Below are 23533 nucleotides of genomic sequence, written 5' to 3'. Positions count from 1 at the left end.
AAACATTTTCTGGGTTTCTTGTTTTCCACATAGCCTGATGAGACCACATATCATCTTATTCTATTCTGTCGTATTTTATCGGCCATTATACAGTTTCAAAAAGGATAGGGTAAGTTGAATAACTATATCTCTTAAATTGTCACATTGCGTGTTTATTATATGACAGCCTATTAACCTACGCCGAAACGTCGGGGATTCTAAGGTAAAAGAAATGTAGCGTTAATTGATTTTTAAGTTGTGTAAAGTGACACACTATTTGAACCAAATGTTTAACCAATCAATAAAAATTTGCAGCACACGATAGCTCACACAACGAAGTTATAAAACATCTCTCAAACCGATGGATAGAGCCGTTTTATTTCGCGCTTAAACTCGATTTGGCTTACAGACAATTTGGCAGGCGGCGCACGTTTATTCTCCTAGATTTTATAACGGACTATAACTTAAATCTAGCTTTTTTGATGATATTTTATGTCACTTTGATATCTCTTAAATTGTGAGAGATTAATATGTATTGCTGGAATTACGTTCTGGTTGTCGGCTGTAAATTATGTATAATAGCGACGTTTATTAATGATTAAAAATCTTTCCGTTGCTTCGGTACCTACATGTCGTACACATGATAGAAAAAGTATGAAAATGTTTTAGTATTTGACTGTTACAATAGGTTAATCAATCATTGGGCAAAAGTAATTGATAAAAACTATGATACGTCTGAGAAAAGTTCTCATTTCAAAGTCGGGTATGAAATTCTCAGTCTCAGTTTGTTCTCAGTCTAAATGTCGCCAGCCACTCAGGTTATCAATAAAAACACCCTTGAAAAGGCTACCAGCGGGCTCACGTATCTCAGTTGACAACAATTTGAAAGCCACTATGGTGTACATTGTTTACTTCCTTCAAATATAGTGATTACCACGTTACTTCAAATCAGCAATGTACTGAATAGTGACCATCAGTTTGACGTACACTAGTTGTGAACTGAGATAGGTTATATTCCCTCTTGTATATTATGGCTACTAGTAATACAATAAATGTGTAAGTAACTAACCGTTAAGCCTTTCACGATGAACCCACTGAAGCGATTTGATGAAATTTGATATCGATATACTGTGAACCCCTAGTAAAGACATTTGAACTCCTTAGTTGCTGAAAGGGGTGCAAAACTTCACAAACTATGGCTGAATGTAATTTGATATATCGCTGGAGATTTATTTTTAATTTGTTCTTCTTTTTAATAACATAAAACGCTATCATTAAAGTTTTCTCTTTTAAAGGAGATCGGCAGATTTCGTACAGCTTAAAGTTTGTGTTGTTTCGTAACAGAATTTGTACCACTTATTTAGGGGACTAAGTCACTTATTTTTATTTGGGAGTATTATTTTTAGAAGTCCGGATTAATAAGAAAGTATTTATTTAATTAAATAATAATTTTTGGTCTATGGCTTATATTTGTTGACAACTAAAGAAAAAGAAAATCTCATGAGACGTCACTTTTCGTCTGACGTCTACGCATCCGCTAATTTGCTGTTGTTTTGGATTGTGGTTATGACAGCATCTGAGCAATTTAGCGAACTATCGGGGCTTCTAAAAATGGACATAACTTTTACCTCCCAACTTTTAAAAATATAAGAATTTTAAAATAAGCTTGTCTATCATATTAGCTACCAATTAAAACAAAAAGTAAACCTAAACATGACATTTTATAAGCTGTACGAATTCTTCATATAAACCTGCCGTTCGCCTTTAGAACTATTAAAAGTGTTTTGTAGTTTCCAATTTCTTATTTATGTCTGGTAAATCAAATGAGTACCTAATATAAATTATAATAAAATTTTAAGTTTCGTTCTTAAATACTTCACGTGACTGCCAATATCGCTCTCTTCGAAATGTTAAAGCTTAATTTTAATATTTTAAAATATTAAAAAAGCTTATCCCGTCGAAGTAATGTAATTAAAACAAAAATGGAGTTTCATATTATTATGTTATTTCTGTCGTCATAGACCAAAAAGGAAACTTATTAAATTTTTTAACGAAAACGTACTGTTCAAAGCGCGCGTGGGAATTAAAAAAGTACCTCTTTAAATGATATTATTGCATTTTTACGGCGAGTGCCAAATAATATTTAAGTACACTTATTATTAGTAACGAGGCAAATTTGGGATTCGTTATCGTTCCCATCCAATAAATCAAAACACTATTTGGTCGAATAAGCTTACCTAGCTTGGATTTCACAAAAACTGCAAACAATTATGAAGCAGAAGATTTTCATTGAATAAGTGTAAGGAAGGCTTTACTGGAAGTTAAAGATAGCAAAACATGACACAAAATGTAGTTAATTAAATTAAATATACCCACATACCAAAAACTTTGCAACACAAAATCGATAACCTTCCAACGCGCATAAAATAATGTTAATCCATTTAATCACACACAAGGAAGATTAACCCAGAAATTGCACAAAACAGAAAAGTAATCTGAATCCAAAGTATTTGGCGAGAGCTTCTAACGTTGTAATTAAGTTTAGGCTCGGTGAATTTTCATTTTAACTTGTACAGGAACAAAATTCCGTCACTCCATTGTTTGTGGATTTTGTTATTATTCAGAATCGAGTTATGGGAGCCTCCTAAAGGATTAACTCAGTTGTTTTAATGTGGAAAGGTCTCTTGTTTTTAATTGTATGTATTTGTGTCAGGAACATTTCGAGGGTTGAAATCCTGAAACATGACGTTTGAAAACCTACCTTTTATGGCTAAAAATAAGGATAGAATTGCCTTGTGTTGTTGTTAATTGTATAAGAAACATAAACACTGTCCTACAAGGAACTACACTCCATTCAGCGCCTAGTTAGCTAGAGTTAAGAGTTTATAACATTAATTCTATTGTTTTGGACAATGAGTCTGCTGTCTCTTAGCCATGGTCATAAGTAGGGTATTCAAAGTTTTAGAATGCTAAATCAACAATCATAATGTTCGGTAGCAAGGTGGCGAATTCACTTGTCCAGTTTACGAGTGACAGACAAACAAACAGACAGACAGAGAAACAGAATACATTATTTATAGTATTTGTATGGATTCTTTGAAATCTTTTTCTTTATACTCTTGAAAAGCAGTGGAACTGCATCAAGTATTTCTTCGTATAATTTGCATAAAACATAATTTCATCATAAGACTTGTAACAAACGAGTGCTTTACCGTTGAATCAACAAGCACATTCTTCAAGTTGCTCATTTCATAGAATAATAATTCCTTTGCTACTGAAGTAGTTGCTATTTAAATTGTGTTTTTTATACTTACTTATTATATATTGACCACGGACAGTGGCGCGTCGGTAGCGTAAACGACTGACCCTCGGGTTCTAGAGTCGAGTTGCGCCAAAATATTGTACCTGAGTTTTGCTTTCAACAAATTTTCAATGATTGCCCAGAATTGGGAAGTTGAGGTTGCAGAACTCCGTGCTTTGGAAGAGCTAGTGAAAACGTCGTTTCTGTACTGCTGACCTACCGTCTTGTAGGCTAAGACCATAAAATCATCAGATTTCTATGGTTGCGAACGAAGATAAAACCTAGTGCAATATGAAGTGAATGAAATTCAGTACAATATATTATATATATGACACATAACATGGTGTATTTATGTAGAGGTATGCAGAAACTCAAGAATGCGTATTATTACGGTTCTACGCTCTTATTGCTTCCTACACGTTCATACGTCTCCTCATAATGCATGTATGAATTGACAATTTAAATTCCAGAAAATAAACATATCATCGAAAATTATATTGTAACGTAATAGCAGGTATTGTCAAATTGATCGAGAGTGGGTGGTTTCATGTGTACTTCCAGAGATTCCGAAATTAGAATTATTTTAGAAAGCAAAATTATTTCTAGCATAAAATAAGCATTCATAAAAAGCCAAACTCAATCTGAATCATTTTATTCGCAGTTCGCGAAAAAAATACTGTAGGTGCCTATGGTAGGTGAATTTACATATATTATTTACTTTTCCATAGCCTTTCGTCATAATTCACAAACCAAACTGAAATAAAGCGCAACCAATATAATTAGACTAAACATTTCCAACAGATCATATCAATTAACTAAAACAGTTAAATGGCGAATCAGTAAATAAGTAATCGAACAATATTTATCAATTTCACATCACACGAACCATTTTACTAATTAATTTAATTCATCATCAATTTTGAGTTAGAATATGAATTAAAATTTAATTCAAAAGGTTTGAAAAGGTACGAAGTTTGGACCCTCATCAATTGAATAACTTTGAGGTGGACGTCTGATGTCCCGATGTATGGATTAAGGTACTAATTGTAGAATAAGGTTTACTTTCATTGTTTTAAATGTAATTAAAAATAGATTACTCACGTTTACTACAGGTGCGGTCAGTAGCGTGATTCTCTACAGACGGTACTATCGAGTATCAAGAGTTTGGCATTTAAAATTTACTACAAATATAGTTCCTACAATGCCCGCTAGAGGCGCTAATTAGATTTTTATACGAAATATCTCGATAGCTTGCCTGTCGTCGAAAGCCGAATTAATCGTTCTCTGGTCGCTGCCTATACGAGAAGAAGTGAACTCATATAATAATATGTATGTGTATACATATATGAAATCACTTCTTCTAACGAACGAGAACGAACGATTAAGTTGCGAAAGTGTAACACATTACACACTTTTGCATTCATAAAATAAACAGTCTCTACCATTATCAAGTATCGATATCCTGTTAGCTGTAAAAAAATAAATGAATCTGTGCCTCTAGCGGACGCAAAAGGAACTAATTCCGCAGAACATTTTGTAAATGTCAAACTTTCGATACTCGTTAGTATCACGTAAATAGAATAGTGCTACAATATAACTCAAAGGCTACCACTTTATATATGCACCAGCTAATTTGGGCGGCACGTACGCCGTAACCAATAGTCGTTACTCGGATACGTGACTTAAGATACTGAAACACGATGCTGAACAGCTTGGTTTGCTTGATTGTTTCTATTTCAACTTTCACGGATAGTTTGAGATTGAAGGCATTATTTGCCAGGGTTTTTTGAAATGCACTGCAACACACCATTGTTCGTCACACGAAGTAAGAATTGGCTACGACATTTGTTGCTGTTATAAATTTCACAACTTAACTTAAACATAATTTTTTTTCAATTCATTACTTTTCCGTACATAATGAAAAATCTATATTACGTTTTTGATCTTCTTTCACTTTGCTGAAATAATCTAATACTACAATCACTTATGATTCTAATAACTCACTTAAAAAATGCAACTAAACTAGTTATGATGACAAAATTTCAGCAGCCAACATATATTTTTATCTGCGCTGTTGTTCCTTAATTGCCAACCCTCAAACCACACACCATTTTATTCCAACAACACTGAAAAGCAACAAATCTCCCTAAATATGAAAATGTTTTCACTAAAGCCTTCAAAGAAGTGAGCTCGAGTGAAAACGTTCAAGTGGCCACCACTTACCCTCACACGAACGAACCGCGTACGTTCCTAGCCCTTTGTACGAATTACTTAACAATCGAATTGGCCTCGCTTCAGATGCTAGATTGGGACATTTTTGTGGGTTTACTGAACCACGAAGTAGGTTATATTATGGTGAGAATTGGCAAAATTGGCCTACATTTTATAGAAGTATTTTTTTCGTTGGTGGCTTAACTGACCACGTTTCATACTGAAAACGTACGAGTAGTGAATATTTTTGCATTCTTTAAAACGTGAACGTTTTTAGCGCAGACTGAGTAACTGCGTAGTAATTACGAGATCCATATTTTTTCTTTTATTTGGAGAAGATTTATGTCTGAGCTTCTAGCAGACTTGCCAACGCCCTGTTACTTGTCTGTTATAATACTTTTTGTAAATGTTTATTATTTTATGGATATTATAATCACTAAATATTTTTATTATAAACACTAAATTGAGTAAAATTCAAATCAACAAACACACAAAACAAACATTAAAATAAAATCCGATGCCTCGTTCACATTCCATTGACTAGCAACAATCCGAATACCCCATTAACCAAGAACCCGAAGACAAGCCAATAAAAAGACAAGGTGAGTCATTAATTAACCTTTTTTCAGGTAAAAGGAGAGACAAGCACTCGCATTGAGTGAGTACATCGAGTGTAATGCGCCGTGATACGGTCCCGAGTGAACATCTGATCCGGGAACTCTCGATCGATGCTCCTTCAATTTCACGCAGTATTTACTTTCACTGTACACCGAGTATGCCTGTGCTGTGTTTAGAATGGGTAAGTTGCTTTGTGATAATGCTGCGTTTATGCTTGTAGTTGGATAACTTTTTAAATTGCTACTTTAAAGTAGTTTGTTAGTGATAAACTCTTTTAAAATGTAAATCATTTTTTTATTAATTCAGTTAAAATGCAATACGAATACTTTTTATAAGTCTTTAAGCACTCATTTATTTATAAGTCTATGCATTCGATAAAATTAAATCAATAAAAGAATATTATAACTATACACAATTTTGAATATGTTATGCACTCACTAGCACTGCTCTAACACTATATTTCTATAACTACACGATAGACTCAAAATCTGTACACTATGCGGCATAGGAGATACTACGTCATACTCAATGTCTCTAAAAATCCCTAAAAGTACAAAAAAAAGCTGATTACTAACTGCCAAAACCATTTTCTAGTTTAACCACCCATATATCACCTCAACTAGTTGTTATACGAACTACATACATAATTTCGTGTCAGTCTGTACGTGCATATCTAAGCTTATATCAAGAGTAGCCGCACAAACTCCCAGTGGGGACTAACCGCCAGTAATAGGATATGTAAACGAGGCACGGAGAATGAAGAATTCGCTTAGTTTTCTTGCAAATAGACGAAAACATTTTGTTTTATTCTTGTTGAAGACCTTTTCCGGACCGTTGGGCGCGCATATATTTCTGTCTGATATGATTTGTTGGTTTTTCTCATATATTATCGAATATCCATGTTAATGGTGCCTCTCTTTGTTGCAAACGAGAAGGAACTAAGCCTATTTATTTCCTTTGACAATTTGTTTGAATCTTTGCTTACGGAAAATAAATTGTGGGGAGGTTGTGCGTGGGTACGACGTTGTCTAATTAGCTGTGTACTTTTGTTATGATTTTAAAATGCTTTTGATTTTAGGTAATGAAAATCGAAAATAATATTTTTTATATACTCACTTTGTATTCGTATTATTCTAAATTACCAAAAAGTTAAATGTGTGCCAAAGGCAAATTTAAATGCAAGAACGATAAAAATGTCCTTTGAATGTATTTTATTTAAAACCGAAAATCTAGTTTTTAAAATGCTTATTCTAATTACGCTGCTTATCCTACTTTGCCTGCGTCATACCGCTGTTGAGAAAAGGCTTTACATGGTCATCATTCTGCCAACAGGATGTTCGAACGTCCCTAGATTTTCATACCTACTACTTTCGAAAATTCTTTGATCCCTATCGTCTCACTCCCATCAACTGCAAAATCACTTCCCCTAATTGGAACGACCAAAAAATCATTTCGAAGCTGCAATTGCAGTAATCTCCGCTGTAGCCATTACTTCCACCTCAATTTCGGCACTAGGACAATGGCCCGGCAATCAGTACAACAGAAAACAAGCCGGGACTCACTCAAAACCCAATCAGTGGCAAGGATCGATGGAAAAAAGTCCCAATTCAATTACAAACGGGGTGAAGTTAATAAAACGGGTCTGTTCCACAGAACTTTTGAGGTTGTCTTCGACGATTTTTTGGAATTTTTGGGCTACGACGTTTTTGTAGTGAGGAGGAGTTTGGTGTAGTTTTCTCAAGATAGATGTTTTAAAATATTGTGTATTCTTTTTTTTTACGTCGACTCGAAATTCGTTTACTATAGTTTTCACAGTGCTGTCTTAATTTGATGCAGACTGATGTAGTCAGTAGATAACTTAACTTTTTCTTTTAAAAAATAATAATTCTGATCCTATGATTTTAATACCAATTGCAAAAAACGACTGAGTACATCAACAACTACCAAGCTACCGGCCGGAAGTAAGCTTACATACATACAAACTTATTTTGTCTTTCGTAGGCGCTCCGACCGGTGTTTTCATACAGTAACTAATTCAAAATATCCTTTTAAAGTTTATATGGTTTCATTTTCATATCCACTACAAACACTAAACAGCGAACGGTATTTAATGGTTAATGCACAATATCGCACAACGTTGACGCTCCCAATGGCCGCGGTTTACTCGCCGCCACAAGCCTTATAGATTATACAGCCTTTCAGTGTTAGCTAAATATTTGATAATAACGCTTTATATTTGCTAACACCATTATGATACTTTAGTTTCGTGTCATTATTTGATAAACAAGAGCAATTTTTCAGTGTAACGAATCTATACTAATATAAAATACGTCTTTTTGTCTGTCGGTTACTGTTCCAAGACTAAACTACCCATATCAAATACAGGACTCGAAATCAAAGATATGATATTTGCGAATATTTTCAGCTAAAAATTACCAATAATAATGTCCTAGCCGATATCGGCTACGGCGGCGGTCAGTTTCATTGAAACTTCATCCATCTCCCAAGTCCGTCCATTTGTCCAAGTATGTGCACAATACAAAGGTACACTCTTTATTACAACCAATACTAAACGGCAAATTAAAACATCTACCAACGATAAGGTAGTCTCGCCTAAGGCTTTTCATTTTAATATTATCGAATCAAACTTTAATATCAGCGCTACGAAGTCAAAAATTGCTTTATAATAACATCACTTTACTCAAAGTTTAACCAAAACAAAACACCAGTTACAGAACAATAACACTATTCAAATACCGTTGTTCCACTACAAAAATGCACAAAAACATACAGTTGGAACAAAAACCACAAACGCACGTAAATACGATATCTCCATACATTTTTGTCAAAAAAACTTTTATCAACACGGTGCCATTGGCGAGGGTACTCTCCAATCATTTTTCGCTTTTCCCGATCGAGTGACGTAACAAAACAAGTAAAAACTAGATAAAAGCTTGCTTTGTTACTCTTCATTTTGGTGTACACTGCCGGTTCAAAACGTTAGTATATTTTTTAGTTTAGAGCTCACGCGGCGATGGTTTAATCAGTATTTATTATAATCGCGCTACGGGTAATAGGATTTGGGATAGCTGGCTGTTTATGCAGGTTATGTTTGTGAGTAATCTTTATTTGTTGCAAGTGTTAATATTAAAAGGTTTTATATTTTAAAAAATCGTGAAGCTCCAGCATCTAAATGTAATATTTGAAGTATATTTTTGTGATAGCGTCATATCACCATATAAAGGATATATTACGGTATAATAATTTGATCTCCTGATTACCTCAATTATTATTACAGTGCAGTACAGATTACAGTCGCTTGTTTTGCGAGACTTCATTACTCTCATAATCAGTATACATATATGCAATTTGTCAAAACACTTATGCCACAAATAACGTGATATCTAACTCCACAACCAATAAAACAAGGCAACTAGCGAATTACCTTCTATTTTTCCTATAAAAATATTAGCAAATACTTTCAAAAGACATTTCTTTTACGTGTAAAATTGTTTTATTTCGTCCCAGGAACATATAATGAGGATGAGGACAAAATCATAGCAAATGAGCGTTTCCGTTCCTAAAAATGGCATGTTACTTTATCCCGAAAAGGTAATCTTGCCATACAAATTTAAACTCTAAAGTTTATGTCATAAGGTGTATATTTGTGTGGTGAGGTTTATAAAGGTAGGTGGATAGTCCCGTATGTTCCAATTTTGGTTGATTTTTCTTTGTTACATTCGGAAGTTCTTATGGTAGTAATTTCTTGTTATAATAAGTGTGGGTACTTAGTTTTGGTGTCGTGCTTCTATCTGTATATCCGGAAGGTTTTGTTACTCACCGGGATGAAGTGCTTCCTGCGTTGTTATTTGGATTTGTCTCGTGAGTGCCAAAAAACATACTACTATTGTTTGTTATTATCTCCTATGTAATACATTTAGTCTCATTTTAATTTTTATAGGTCTCACCGCCTTTTAAGCAAACTTTTTGTAAAATTGCAATGTAAAGAATATGTATGAACGATACGTATTTTTGAAAATATGTACTCTTCGTAGACGTATGTGATAGGAACCACATATTATTGTTATCATTTAACAACTGGATATAGCTATCTTTATATTATAATATGTTAGGACCAAGGTCACTTAAACTATTTACATTACTGCAAGTTTTACTAATTATTATCTACCTACAAAGTCTGTAACAAATGCAGGATCAGAGGTGTGATTTCCTCCCACCATGAAAGCATAAGTAGCTGTCAAAAATATGTATAACAAACTGTGATTTGCCCCCTCCCAGTAAAAATCGCAAAAACTATATTTTTTCGACTTAATTTGAATCTCAAACGCTTGCTTATACGCCACACTGACAGCCAAAAGCTACCAAATAAATTTTGGGTTTGACATTTTGACTTCCAACTCCAAACTAATAAAGCCTCACCTAATGCAATATTAGTCTAGAACTTAGTACGTTATCAGTAAGCAGACCACAGGCTTTCGCCCAGGTGTTAAGAGGTCATCGCTACAGCCAATAAGCCGAGGCCTAATATTAGTGGACGCGTTACTGTTATCGGTATTACTGCGTTCGAGGAGTTAGTTAGGCTGATCTATCTTGGTTTAAGGATAGATTAGTGTGAGGTTAAGTTTAAGATCGTTTGTTATGAAATAAATATAAACTGATTGTACTTTTTAGTTAGTGACTATAACAATTTGTGGGAAGAAGTGTGCTTTACTTTAGGTTTAGTTTTCATATTCTGTGCTGATGTTTATTTCTTGTGGAGATTTTGTCATATAATTATTTTGTAGATAATCACAGTAGAACTATTTCGTAATAAAATGGCAATAATTAAGGTTACCTAATTTAAGAGATGGCAAAATGTTTTCGAAACCTTAAATCTATTTTTTCTTTTTCAGACTATTTTCAATTTTGTTTTTATTATGTCGATTACATAATAACTTGTGCAAATAATTTTATTTTAAAACTGAACACGTGTATAAAAGAATTGAAGATGTTTTTCTTAAGAAAATCAATGCCTTTTTTACGATAACAGCCTTCGTAAAAGAAAACGTTAATAAAACGCCTGAAGATATTTCTGAATCTTCAATTGCAAATTCAATCCAAATTGGTCGATTCCTTGAGGCGATACGAAACGGACAAATATACAAACATTGGTAGACCTTTTTGCTTAAATTCTGTTTTTTAGAATTTATTTTTGCTCAAAGAAAAAATTAGTTTTTGGAATGTCGTTGAAATATTTTTCGTAAATTGAAAGTTTACGTTTTGTAATAGTATTGAAAGTAGTTGAAAAATCAATATAATACAGATGAACCTATAGACTGACTTCTAGTCGTATAGTGTTTTTTAACGTGCCCTGCGAAGCATTTCACTGGACTTTTACCATTGCGAGTTGGTAAATCTTAGGTTATACCGGAAAATCTTAGGATTTACCACCATTCGGGCTTTTACAGTAACATATACAATGAGTTTAACCCACGGATCATTTACGAAATGGTAAACGACTGGCTATTATTTTTGTTCGAATAAGAATAAGACAATTAAAAAAAAAATACAAAATGGATATGCAAATCTGTACTAACCAATTGTACATTTAAATATTGTAACTTACTCAAAAAACATAGTAGGTACTAATTGAAATCAAATACAGGTTCTGATTGACATTTCAGAATGACCACAATAGTGACTAGAATGACTACTATAAATTGTTGATGACAAATACCTACATTTGTATTGGTAGGCAAATTCGATGGGGCGCATGACAGCCAGGCTTGACATCCAGATATCTCGCTCTAGGGATTACAGGCGTTAAACCACTGGCTATGTATTATATGTATTATTATATACGTATGTTATTGTGTCAAAGAGAATAGTGCTGGGATTTGAAAACAGACAAACAAGCTATGGACAATTGTAAATAAATTGTTTGATTATGCCGAAAAAAAATTCTGATATGTATTGACGCCAAGGTAAGCGTTAAACTGATCCATTAATCAGAACTAAAGAATTTTAATAATGACGACATTTTATTTACGAAATCGATCTGTTTAATTCTTGTGTAAAAGAACCAAATAATTAATGGTCTTATTTGATAGATATAACTCATTATAAATAGAAAAAGGCTGATAGGTACCTCATTAAAGTAATATCAACGTTAAAATAAAGTAATACTAAACTGTCAAAATGCCCCGGTTTCCTACTATATTGTTGGACTATAAATAAGACATTGAAACAAAAATACGCACCGAAAACGTCCTAATAAATCTGTGCAAATAAAATATGCTAACAAACTTCCAACTAATGTATCTCATAATAAAGTTATACTCATCAAACAAGTCATTTCGTTATCCGTACATACTTCCACGAATCTTAACTAATTACATTATGAATGAGACATTTTCTGCTCTTCATAATAAGTTTATTAAGAATGTAGATTGACGACACTCGCGTACGTGCCCTGTATGCTAATGATCACTTCGAATCGACTTTTACGTTGCCTAATGGTATTGGAATATGTATTATTCAAGAGATTTCGTGAAACGATGTTTTCTTGATATTAGAAGGAAGTTATATTGTCTACCATAATGGTGTAACATTAACAAAATAAAAGCAGACTTTTGCATCAACAGACAATTGTATTTCAGAAAATATTGACATATTTTAATAGCCAAATGCATCGAGGGGAGTGGAAACCTATTGAAGAGACCCTTGCTCAGTAATGAAATATTCATGGACCACATACTTTCCAGCTGAGTTCATAATCTGTCAAACTGTTAATTTTAATCTTTGAATGAAGTTATCGATGTATCAAGCACGTTTATTTTGCATAATGTTTCATCACAAGTTGTAAGCGTCTGATTCAGCAATGATCTATTATATTGCTATTACACCTTAATCATATTACACAACACTTAACATTCCCAAAACGTAACGCAGCACGTTACGTCAGGCCCTCTAAAACACAACTGGCAACCCAAAACCGGGAAACAATCAGTGCAACAATGCAACCACGGACACAACTAATAGGCTATTAATCGTAGCCACAATGCGGCGTGATTACACAGTCATTGTGGTGCTTGTAGGTGCCACTGGCTAATCTAGCTCTTAATTAATGCCCTACGTTTGTGTTTATTAGTATGGTGCCGTGTTGATTAGTAAAACCTTGTTGGGTACGTTTTTGATAGGTTTCGAACACATGTACTTACAACTAAAGAACATCTGGATGTTTGTGTGAACTTTTCGAAAATATATTTTACGTTTGAACTATTTGTCAGTTAAAAGACAGATCACTAAATAGCATTGTAACCTTATGCAACATTTATTAAGGGAAGCATGTTATCAGTCAGTGAACTTCATGTAAAATCCATTACTGCAACCTATCTAAAATCTTCAGTAACTCGCAAGAAAACCATCAAGACGAATAATCTTTGACTTAGTTAACGACCAACAGCTATGCAAAACATAAATTATGCATGATGAGGTAGCGTTTGACTTTTAAAATTACTTGAACATATGACATAATTCTGAGAACGTTGAATTAGTTTTTATTTAACATTTCTTAAAAATTAAAAAATCACTAATCGCTAATCTCAGCATATATACAATTCGCGCTATGGTATTCTTACAGGTATACAAATTCCTAAGACATCTGTTCCTCAATCACTCACTAAATCAAAAGACAAACATACTGGAATATCGCCAACTTAAAATATACACTCGTAACCGAAGGCCGACGTAAACTACTCAGACCTCTCATTGGAGATTCAATTTGAATAGCAAAGTCTTCGATCTGGGGTTCAGTGAATAATTAAAGTACTGACCCGTCTTCGCTGGGGCCAGTCCTAAATTATGATAGTAATAAAGAAGATCTATCATTGAATATTTAGCCCTGACCGCAGAGATTATGTGGTGATTTGATTTGAATTTCTATTTTAGGTTAGTTTTTGTCGAAAAAGTATTTTTTTGTGTAAGTTGTTTGAATTTATCTTTAGTTATCCAGATTTTCCGGCTAAGAATGTAGAAAAACAATGTAGTTTTTGTTTAAAGGCCGAAACTTCATAATAGTTAAGTATTATCCGTGTCAAATTATAGGGAGAACCTACGGTTTCTAATCGTTAGATGACTTCATTCGACGAAGATTTTTAGACTTGTCATCAACTCTATACATTCTAATAGGATAATGGATTATTTATAAGAATTACATAACTTGTGATTTTAAGTTCATCATCTTTAGTTAACACTCAGCACAAAAAATGCTAGGGATGTCACAAGATTTTTTGTGCTGCAAATCTAATAAGCTAGAAAAATTCTATTCTATTGCAGTTCTATTTAAATAAGGGTCAAAACATCAAAGAGACTCTTAACACCAATCCCGAGATCCTTAGCCACGTGATCTAACATCACGGAAGAACTAAACTATTTAATAAACCTTTCTCTCGGAACAAGAAGCTCGTACTCCAACATCGTTCGTAGTAATAAACCAGGAGTTGTCTTGAGAAAGATTCCACGTGAAATACAGCCAACTGACTACATTACGCTTCGGAGATTTATTGAACAGTAACTGAAGGAAACTGATTTGTTATTGGTTATAGCTGTTTTTGAAAATAATGTGCTTGTTTATTACATTTTAGTATATGTTTAGCTTTGATAAACCTAGATACATTTGCAGTAATTTGCTTTTTAAAGCGTTATTTATTTGCAGTCAACCTGGTGTGCAAGTTAATCAAAAAGCAAGAATGTTTTTAATACGGTTTGACACAAAGAATATTAATATTTAATGCGCCTTCCAAGCAGTGGCAAGATACGCGTTTAAATTTATGTACCCACTAATTATAGACGTTTTGATTGCCTCCGTGGCGCAGTGTTTTAGGTCACCACGCCGCTACCATTGCGTCGCGAGGTCGTGGGTTCGATTCCCACACGGAACAATCATAAAAATTTGTGCGATCCACAAATAATTGTTTCGGGTCTGGTTGTACTTTGTGTCCGTTGTTTGTATGCTTGTAAAAGTCCCCGCGCCACGAGTGCAATTCTTAATGCGGGAGTTGTCTTTAAAAACAACAAAAGAAGAGAAAACGTGACATTAACTACAGCGACCTAAAATGTAAAAATTTTGCATCCTTCAAGTCCCAACATAATTCAACAACTCAGTCTTAATCAGCCTAGCGTCCGTTACCGTAACTATGAATACAATATACCTAAGTCCAACTTGTAGCCATAAGAGTTACCTCGGGAATTACGTCAGAAGCTTCACGATGTAAATAACTGATAAGGTATTTTCAGAACACTACTTCCGAGTATCAGCAGGTTTAAAACAGGTAGTTATATGTGCTGAAATATGTTGCTTTAAGTGATTCTTGCGTGGCAAGGTATATTTTTTAAATAGATAATGAGGTTAATAAACTTAACCTAATTTAAGTTCTACAGAATAGTATTTTCGGGCTTTTGTTGTATGCACCCAAAAATTGATTTACGCTTAATTGTAAAACAACTGAATACGAATTCCTCGAAAGAAAATTGCAGATTGTTGTACCACTGTACAAGTATATAATATTTGAATTATTATTTTTTAAAATACAAAAAAAATGGCTGTCTAGTTTAAAAAGTTCTTTTCTCGTATAATATCACGCAACAGTTCCAGATGAAAATCAAAAGTGCCCAAACCATAAAAATACCCGCAACACAGACATCAACTTCAATACAACACAGCCAACAGTCTCCACCAATTAAACTAATCTAAAAACCACAAATAAAAACGTCCACAAACTTTCCGAATTTAAAACTGGAAACCTAATATCGGCCGGCCAACAATGGGGCTCCGAAGATTCGCTCCAAGGCTCTATGTCCACTAATCTGGTAAGCCAAAGGAAGTAATTAAAGCGTTCTCTGCCCTCCTCATTTAGCTTAAAGAAACTGTTGGTTTGGTTAAGCCGCGCCACATTGAAACGCTGATAGACTTTCGATTTGGATTCCGTTTATTGAGTTTAACCGTTGAATAGGGTAGAAGTGGGTAGAGCTAATTTAGTGTCTATTTACTTCGTATTAGAAGTCTAGATAAGTATTATATCTGTAGAAATATTTCTTCTAATGCAACAATTTAGTGAGACAAAACAAAAATGTTGTTATGATACGATGATTTAGAGTCTCTGAAAATTTAGGTCCCAGAAGATTAGCATTCACTTGATGTCAACTATCGACACTCTCATTTACCGTATTTTTGTTACTTGCATGTTCAATTATACTAGAATAACTTACAGACTATTTTAGGGTTAACCGAGTTTTTTTTGTTTTGTTTACACCCATGGCTATAATATTTTAATAAATTCACTTACAAACTAATCACCTAAAACCAAAATTCTAAACGATACAAGTTTGAAAACGAAACAATTTTAAACCGCACCGCGTAAATCACCTAACAGAATGAAATATTGAATGTTGCGCACTAATACAAGACAGTTAGTTAATTGAGGGATCTGTCAGGCCGGCCGCGGGCCGACAGCGATTTTTCCCCACTATTATTTATATAGACCAACTAGCCTTGGACGCCTTCCAATTTAATACGAGCTTTCCCATCCTTCTTCTTTATGGGAACGTTGTTAGGCAAATTATTGATGTTAGTTTCAAGGTTCTGTTTTGTTTATTGATTAATTTTGTGTCGCCCTCGTTTACGAAGATTACTCCTGTCTTTAGGCGTTTAGATATTTTTGTGTTCATAATTTAGCTGGCCACACCCCTCGGTTATATGACGTAGATATTGCTTAGAAGTAGGATACGTAGATAGGATGCATAGCTCTGTCATTACGGCTATAGTAATCTACTATGCAACCAAAATTTTAATTATCTACATTCATCTGAGATCCTAGCCGTGAAAAAATCTATACACAAACTGATTCTCTATGTTGCAAAAAACACAGAGAAGTTAAAAAGCAGGAAAGAGTGGTAAGGTTATCCGCCGATTTGCTATAATTTCCTCAATTACAGTATATTATACTACTAAAATTTTACCATTCACAATCTTTAGCTAGGCAAAGAAAAAACTAAATCTAACCCAGGCTCTAAAATAAGTTTCCAGACAAAAAAAAACCTACAAACCACGTCAAACAAATCACCTATTTCCTCTAAAAAAACTATCCACAGTAAACCTAAACTACATAGTACACCGGAATTTTGCATCGCGTCCCCTCGGAGCGTGTCCATGCATTTTTAATAAGAATTTATTATCAACGCTGTGTACCATCGATTTGTTGGTAGCTTCGGTAGCTGTGAGAAACCAATAACCGTTTTAAACTTAGCCAACTCGTGACTGAATAGTTGTTTAGCAGATTGGTTATGTTCTGAACTATATTTTAGTTGAATGTTTTAATAAGTTTTTTAAATGAAGAAGTTCGTTGATTTAAAAGGGAGTGAATGAGTGAATAAGAGACAGCTTTATCGATCTTCCGCGTTAAAGATTTTACATTAGGTATTATGAATTTTGTTAAGAAGTACTTTCCATTGAAACAGTGTTTAATAAACTGTTTTCTAGAAAGTACTTTAACAACTAAAGTCTTCTAAACATATTATGAAAATAAGGCCAATGTTTTATATATTTACTCGACGATCCATTCTTGTTACGAATTGAATGAATTGATTCCAACATTATATTTATATGTATTGTTTCCGAATGCCTTGAAACACAATCGTTATTTAGTACAATGCAACATTTACCTTTAAAACTATAGACTTTAGTAATATTTAGATAGCAAACTTTACAGTAACACAAAATTAATTCCCAACACAAGAATCGTCTCTTCTACTCAGAACAAACAACAAAATCATTCAACTTTAACCTGTAACTCAGCAGTGCATTTCAATCTGCAGCAATGAGTACAAAGTGTATCGCATTATACGGGTAGAACAAATGATTGTAACACACTCGTACATTGCCGTACATAGCCGTACATAGCCGTACGTTGTGGTACACTCTGAATCAATCACTGACAATACATGCTAAGCTGATTCTGCCCCGTTTCAAATGTTACCGACAGATTTATTCTGTTAATTGGTTGTGTGAGTGTGGTGTTTGTGTGTACGTTATATTGTAAAATGTGACGCGTCAACTAATCTAAAATACATCCATACTAATATTTTAAATACGAAAGTAACTCTGTCTGTCTGTCTGTTACTCAATCACGCCTAAACTACTGAACCAATTTGCTTGAAATTTGGTACGGAGATATTTCGATACACGAGAAAGGACATAGGCTACTTTTTACCTCGGGAAAATGACGCATAATGCGAAAATTACGGTGGTGGACGAAGTCGCGGGTAAAAGCTAGTACATAATATCACACCCGTTATAACCAAATATTTAGGAGCAGTATATAGTACACCCACGTTCTGTCCTTAGCTATGTTAGTCCTATGTAATACGGGATGAGTCTATTGCCATATATCGGGTACGTTATCAAACTAAACTGGACTCTGGACTACTATTGTGAATAATCAAGTATAAATTACCAAAAGACAAATAGCACTTTGTCTGCACAGGGAATCGAACCTGGAACCTCATGTTTACTACTAATTAACAAACTAATTATATTAGGTCGGGGAAAAAGTCTTTTCGCATTATAGTATGTATGAACTTGTAATAAAATCTTTTCTCTACACAAAAAGCTCGATATTTGGGTACCTCACGAGCTCACTGAAAGAAACCTTATAAACGTGTACTCATTTGTGATTCTTGAAGCCAAAGAGCTTTTATTACAAGTTCATACATACTATAATGCGAAAAGACTTTTTCCCCGACCTAATACTTAAGGATCTGGGGGCACGGCAGTGCCCCCGCAAGTCGAGCAAAAAAAAGCGGCACGGCCGTACCATCTTTTCTCGAAGCACTTCAGGCCATTTTCGACCCCCTATAATTTCGTTGTGGATAAAACAAGAAGCCTGAATTTTTAGCGACTTATCAGTCATTGTATGAACACGGTATATTGAAAATTTCAGTCAATTTGAACCAGTACTTTAAGAATGACAACTTGTTAAAGTTTTGAATTTTGTCACTCACTGATTCACTGACTCACTGACTCACCGATCATCAAAAGTCTAAGGCATTTCTAGCAGACTTAGAAGCTTCAAATTTAGAATACAAATAGAATTTAGTATCTTAATCATGGGAAAATTTCAATATTTTCTAATTTCAGTCCAGTTTTCTAAATACATTAACTGCAAGAATAACTTTGTAATCTTATACATTTATATAGGATTACAAGGTTACATTTGCAGTTAATGAATTAATTATTACTGTAGTATAATAGAAAATAATAGGTGTACATAGGTACCTACTGTATGAGGCATAACTTAAGGGTGTTTAGCCTATGAAACTGAACAACATTTCAATAGGAAAATATGTTGAATTATGAAAAAAATAACCGTCTTTCCATACAAATTGGACTTATGTTCGCTTTACAAAAAGAAGTGAGATGCCATCAAAAACATCCTGTAAAAAACCTCAAGTCTCGCAGCGTAAAAAGTGGTGAGATCTATGTAATACCAAGTCGATTAATCTGTTTAGTCTCTACTGAAAGGACCTTCTGTCTTAAGTTATTACATAAGTTATTATCATGCCAATATTAAAAATATTTCACGTTTAAAACAAATAAATCGACTTGGTCATCGCATGAAAATACAAATTCGCCATTAAATTTCAGGAGCATTAATTTCTTTAAGATACTCATCTCAATCATTACATTCGGAAGGACCCTAGTGAGGAATTCGGTTGCTGGCCCGTCGTGCTGTGCAGTGTGGTACATACTAATAATCAAATCATGCGATGGCCAGGTCGATTTATTTGTTTTAAACGTGAAATATTTTTAATATTGGCATGATAATAACTTATGTAATAACTTAAGACAGAAGGTCCTTTCAGTAGAGACTAAACAGATTAATCGACTTGGTATTACATAGATCTCACCACTTTTTACGCTGCGAGACTTGAGGTTTTTTACAGGATGTTTTTGATGGCATATAAATATTTGCCTTCGCTTTGCTAGCTTATAATGTATTGCAGCCATGACAGTGTTTGTATAATACAAAGCATTTATCTCATCCACGATATCAGGGCGTTGGGGACACGATTCGTTTAAAGTCATTTATAACAATAACGTTCGCGCCGTACGTAAATAGCTCCTACCTACCCGAGTTTTAGGGTTCCTTGAAAGAAAATTAAAACGATACATCAATCAACTTTCATTTAATTTTTTTTTAACCTACCACTATCCCACTGCTGGACAAGGGCCTCTTGCCGAAGGGGTGCACTGAAGGGAAATTTAATGACTTTCTAGCTAGAAATGAATCTGAAAGGAGAACTTTTGAAACATTCGGATTACGGATAGAAATATATTTAAAACTAGCTGACCCGCGCAACTTCGCTTGCGTCACCTAAGAGAATGGGTCAAAATTTTCCTCGTTTTTGTAACATTTTTCGTTGCTACTCCGCTCCTAATGACCGTAGCGTGATGTTATAAATTGTATATTTATGTGTGTCAAAGTTTACAATAAAATTCCCCAGACCCTGAGAGAGCTACCATTTCAATTTTTTCAAAAAAAGTTAAAGAATTGGCTAATTGAAAAATGCTTTTACACCATCCAAGAATTTTTAGATCTTAGAAATAACTAACCTATTTATAAACTATATTATTTTACTCTACCTCTTACTTATGTACCTACCTAGATTTAAGAATTAGTTTTAAGATAAAATATTGTATGCCTTAAACAGGCTGATTGATACTAGAACGTATTATGTATTATAACACCTGTACCTATACTCAGTCAATACAATAAAGATTTACTTTACTTTACTTTTACTTTATATGGCCTATAGCCTTCCTCGATAAATGGGCTATCTAACACTGAAAGAATTTTTCAAATCGGACCAGTAGTTTCTGAGATTAGCGCGTTCAAACAAACAAACATACAAACAAACTCTTCAGCTTTATTATATTAGTATAGATTTGAATATTTATTTATCTACGATTTTCAATGCGATGGTGGGTAAAGTGTACGAAGCATGCCTGGTGAAATATAATTCTGATTTGAAAATATTGGTCTGAATTCCATTCAAAATTACTATTTTTAATAATCCATAATTTTTTTTAAAGCCCGTAATTACAAACTTTATTCACCCAAACAATTAATTGAACCTGTCTACTCATAAACCAAGAGTCTTTTTTTATATTCCGCTATCCTTAATTTCTAAATAATACCTATAAGCGAAGACAATTTACACTAAAGACGAAAGCTAACTAAATTTTAATGCTTCCTCCTCTATACCTAACAGTATTAGGGTCGGCATATAATCTAACTGGATTAGGCTGAATATCAGATTTTCTCGAGTCTGCCTTCAGACCTCCCAACCTAAGGGTATAACCAATATTCTAATGACTAGATCTAATAATACTAGACTTAAATTAGGAATAATAAGGCTAATATTCCTTATTAAGAATAGGTTAAGTACTCTATTATTAAACAATTCGATATTCTTGTAAAAAAACACAAAAAGTATCAGTGTCGCAATAGCTGTGTGCATTCAACACCGCTACTCCTGCTTTGGACTCCTAGGTTTGGTTTCAACACGAAACATTTTGTTTCAGTTGATCGTATGTATGTAAAATCGTATCCTTCGATAAATTCTTTTTGCGGTTATTGACTTCAAAAATAAAAGTATTTAACATGGCTTTTTTTCATCTTAATGTTAATATACATACAATAAACATTGCCTGACATAGGAATCTAACCTAAATTTCGTTTGCAATTTGCCTCAAATCGCTGCCAACCAATATCCTACCTTTCTCCACATAATTTAAGAAAATAATAAACCTATGTTATAAATCCATTGCTATTGAATACCGCTCGGGAGAAAATGAATAGTTCAAACAAAGAGAATAGAAGATTTTAATAAGGATCGTGAAATATTATGAGCACACGGATACTGTAATATTAAATGTATGGGGAAACCTCATCGGTAGATAATGTATATTTTTATAGAGTAAAAAGTAGAAAAATGGACTCTCCTTTGCTTTAATTTGCTAGAATTAATGAATGTGAGATAACTAGATCATTTATTTATGTTAATACTTACTACTGTACTTATATTATAAATGCGAAAGTTTAGATGGTTAGATGGATTTTTTGTTGCTCTTTAAAACCAAATCTACTGAGCAAATACTGATGATAATTTACACACAGTTTGAGAAAAAATCGCTTGAATAAATTTGATTGGTTTGGATTTAGAAGGTGTGCTTTGGATGTTCTAATCCGAAGGATGATCCGAAGAAAAAAAAAAAGATGATGAATGACTTTTGTTATAAATAGAAATATGAATATTCCTCTTTATATCAATTCATACTTTGAGAAACATTACTTATATAACAATTTTCTCGAGAACGAAATATTTCTACGATCAACTTCAAATCATTGTATTGAAAATAAAAGGCAACTCTTTTAAAGTGTTTCACGGAACCCAGAACAAGCGAGTATCACGCTTGACAGATTTTATTTAACTAGCAAGGACAGTCTTTGTCGAATGATACAGAAATGAAAAGGTCTTAAAAATGGCCCCCATTATATAAAGAAGCTTTTTGTGAATTCTGTACGGTTTCTTAAATTGTGAAATGTGTCCAAAGTTACGTAATATTTTAGACCTTTTTAGTGGAATTTTCATTAGCATGGCGTTTTACCTTTGAGCCGGCTGTACGAAAAAAGAGACAAAGGAAATCCATCTGCTTAATTTCGGAGTTGTAAAAGTATGTATTATTATTTTATGAAAGCTTTTTCTTGCGAAATAAATTAAAATTATCGATGTCAGTGAAATTAATTTAATTTATCGCAATTCTGTGAAATCTTATTTTAACACATTGCTGTATAATTGACCAAATTACCAGGTAATATTTTGTCAAATTTACCGATGATTTTGTGTAAATTTCTTGTCGAATCGTTATAATCAAACTTAAATGAACGTTGTTTTAAAATAAGTCAGACTATTAAATTATATGCCGCCTGGATATAATTATAAGCTGTGACCTAATCTCTGACCACTGCACAGATCCAATCTTTAAAATTACCAGTACAAAGCGACCATGATAATTGTACTCCACGGGAACTATTTATTAAGCAATCGAACACTCAATACCACATGTCATGTCAGTTTACTGTATAACACAAGAACTATGTTTTTATTCAAATTTTAAAGAAAATCGCGATACGACTTTAAACATCTATCCATTAAAGAGTGTTGAAAGTATATAAGGTGTTATGCGTATGTATAGTATGACCCATGTAACTGGGTTGTATAGGTCCGATAGGCAGTCGCTCCATGTAAAACACTGGTATCCAGCTGCATGCGGTGAGATTGGAAGCCTAGTCGAAAGTAAAA

The 23533-nt window shown here is 33.7% G+C and overlaps 1 protein-coding gene across 1 annotated transcript in view; it reads left to right on the top strand.

Moving 5' to 3' along the window:
• LOC142975126 (cytochrome P450 9e2-like) overlaps positions 1 to 23533 on the top strand; it is a 285548-nt gene that overhangs the window by 220556 nt on the left and 41459 nt on the right. Inside the window, exon 3 of the mRNA XM_076117817.1 lies at positions 6121 to 6290. The gene's annotated coding sequence lies outside the window, so the exon portion shown is untranslated. The remainder of the gene's footprint in view (positions 1 to 6120; positions 6291 to 23533) is intronic.

This window comes from Anticarsia gemmatalis, chromosome 8, assembly GCF_050436995.1.
Source record: "Anticarsia gemmatalis isolate Benzon Research Colony breed Stoneville strain chromosome 8, ilAntGemm2 primary, whole genome shotgun sequence".
NCBI lineage: Eukaryota > Metazoa > Arthropoda > Insecta > Lepidoptera > Erebidae > Anticarsia > Anticarsia gemmatalis.
This window is presented reverse-complemented; position numbering and strand designations above follow the sequence as displayed.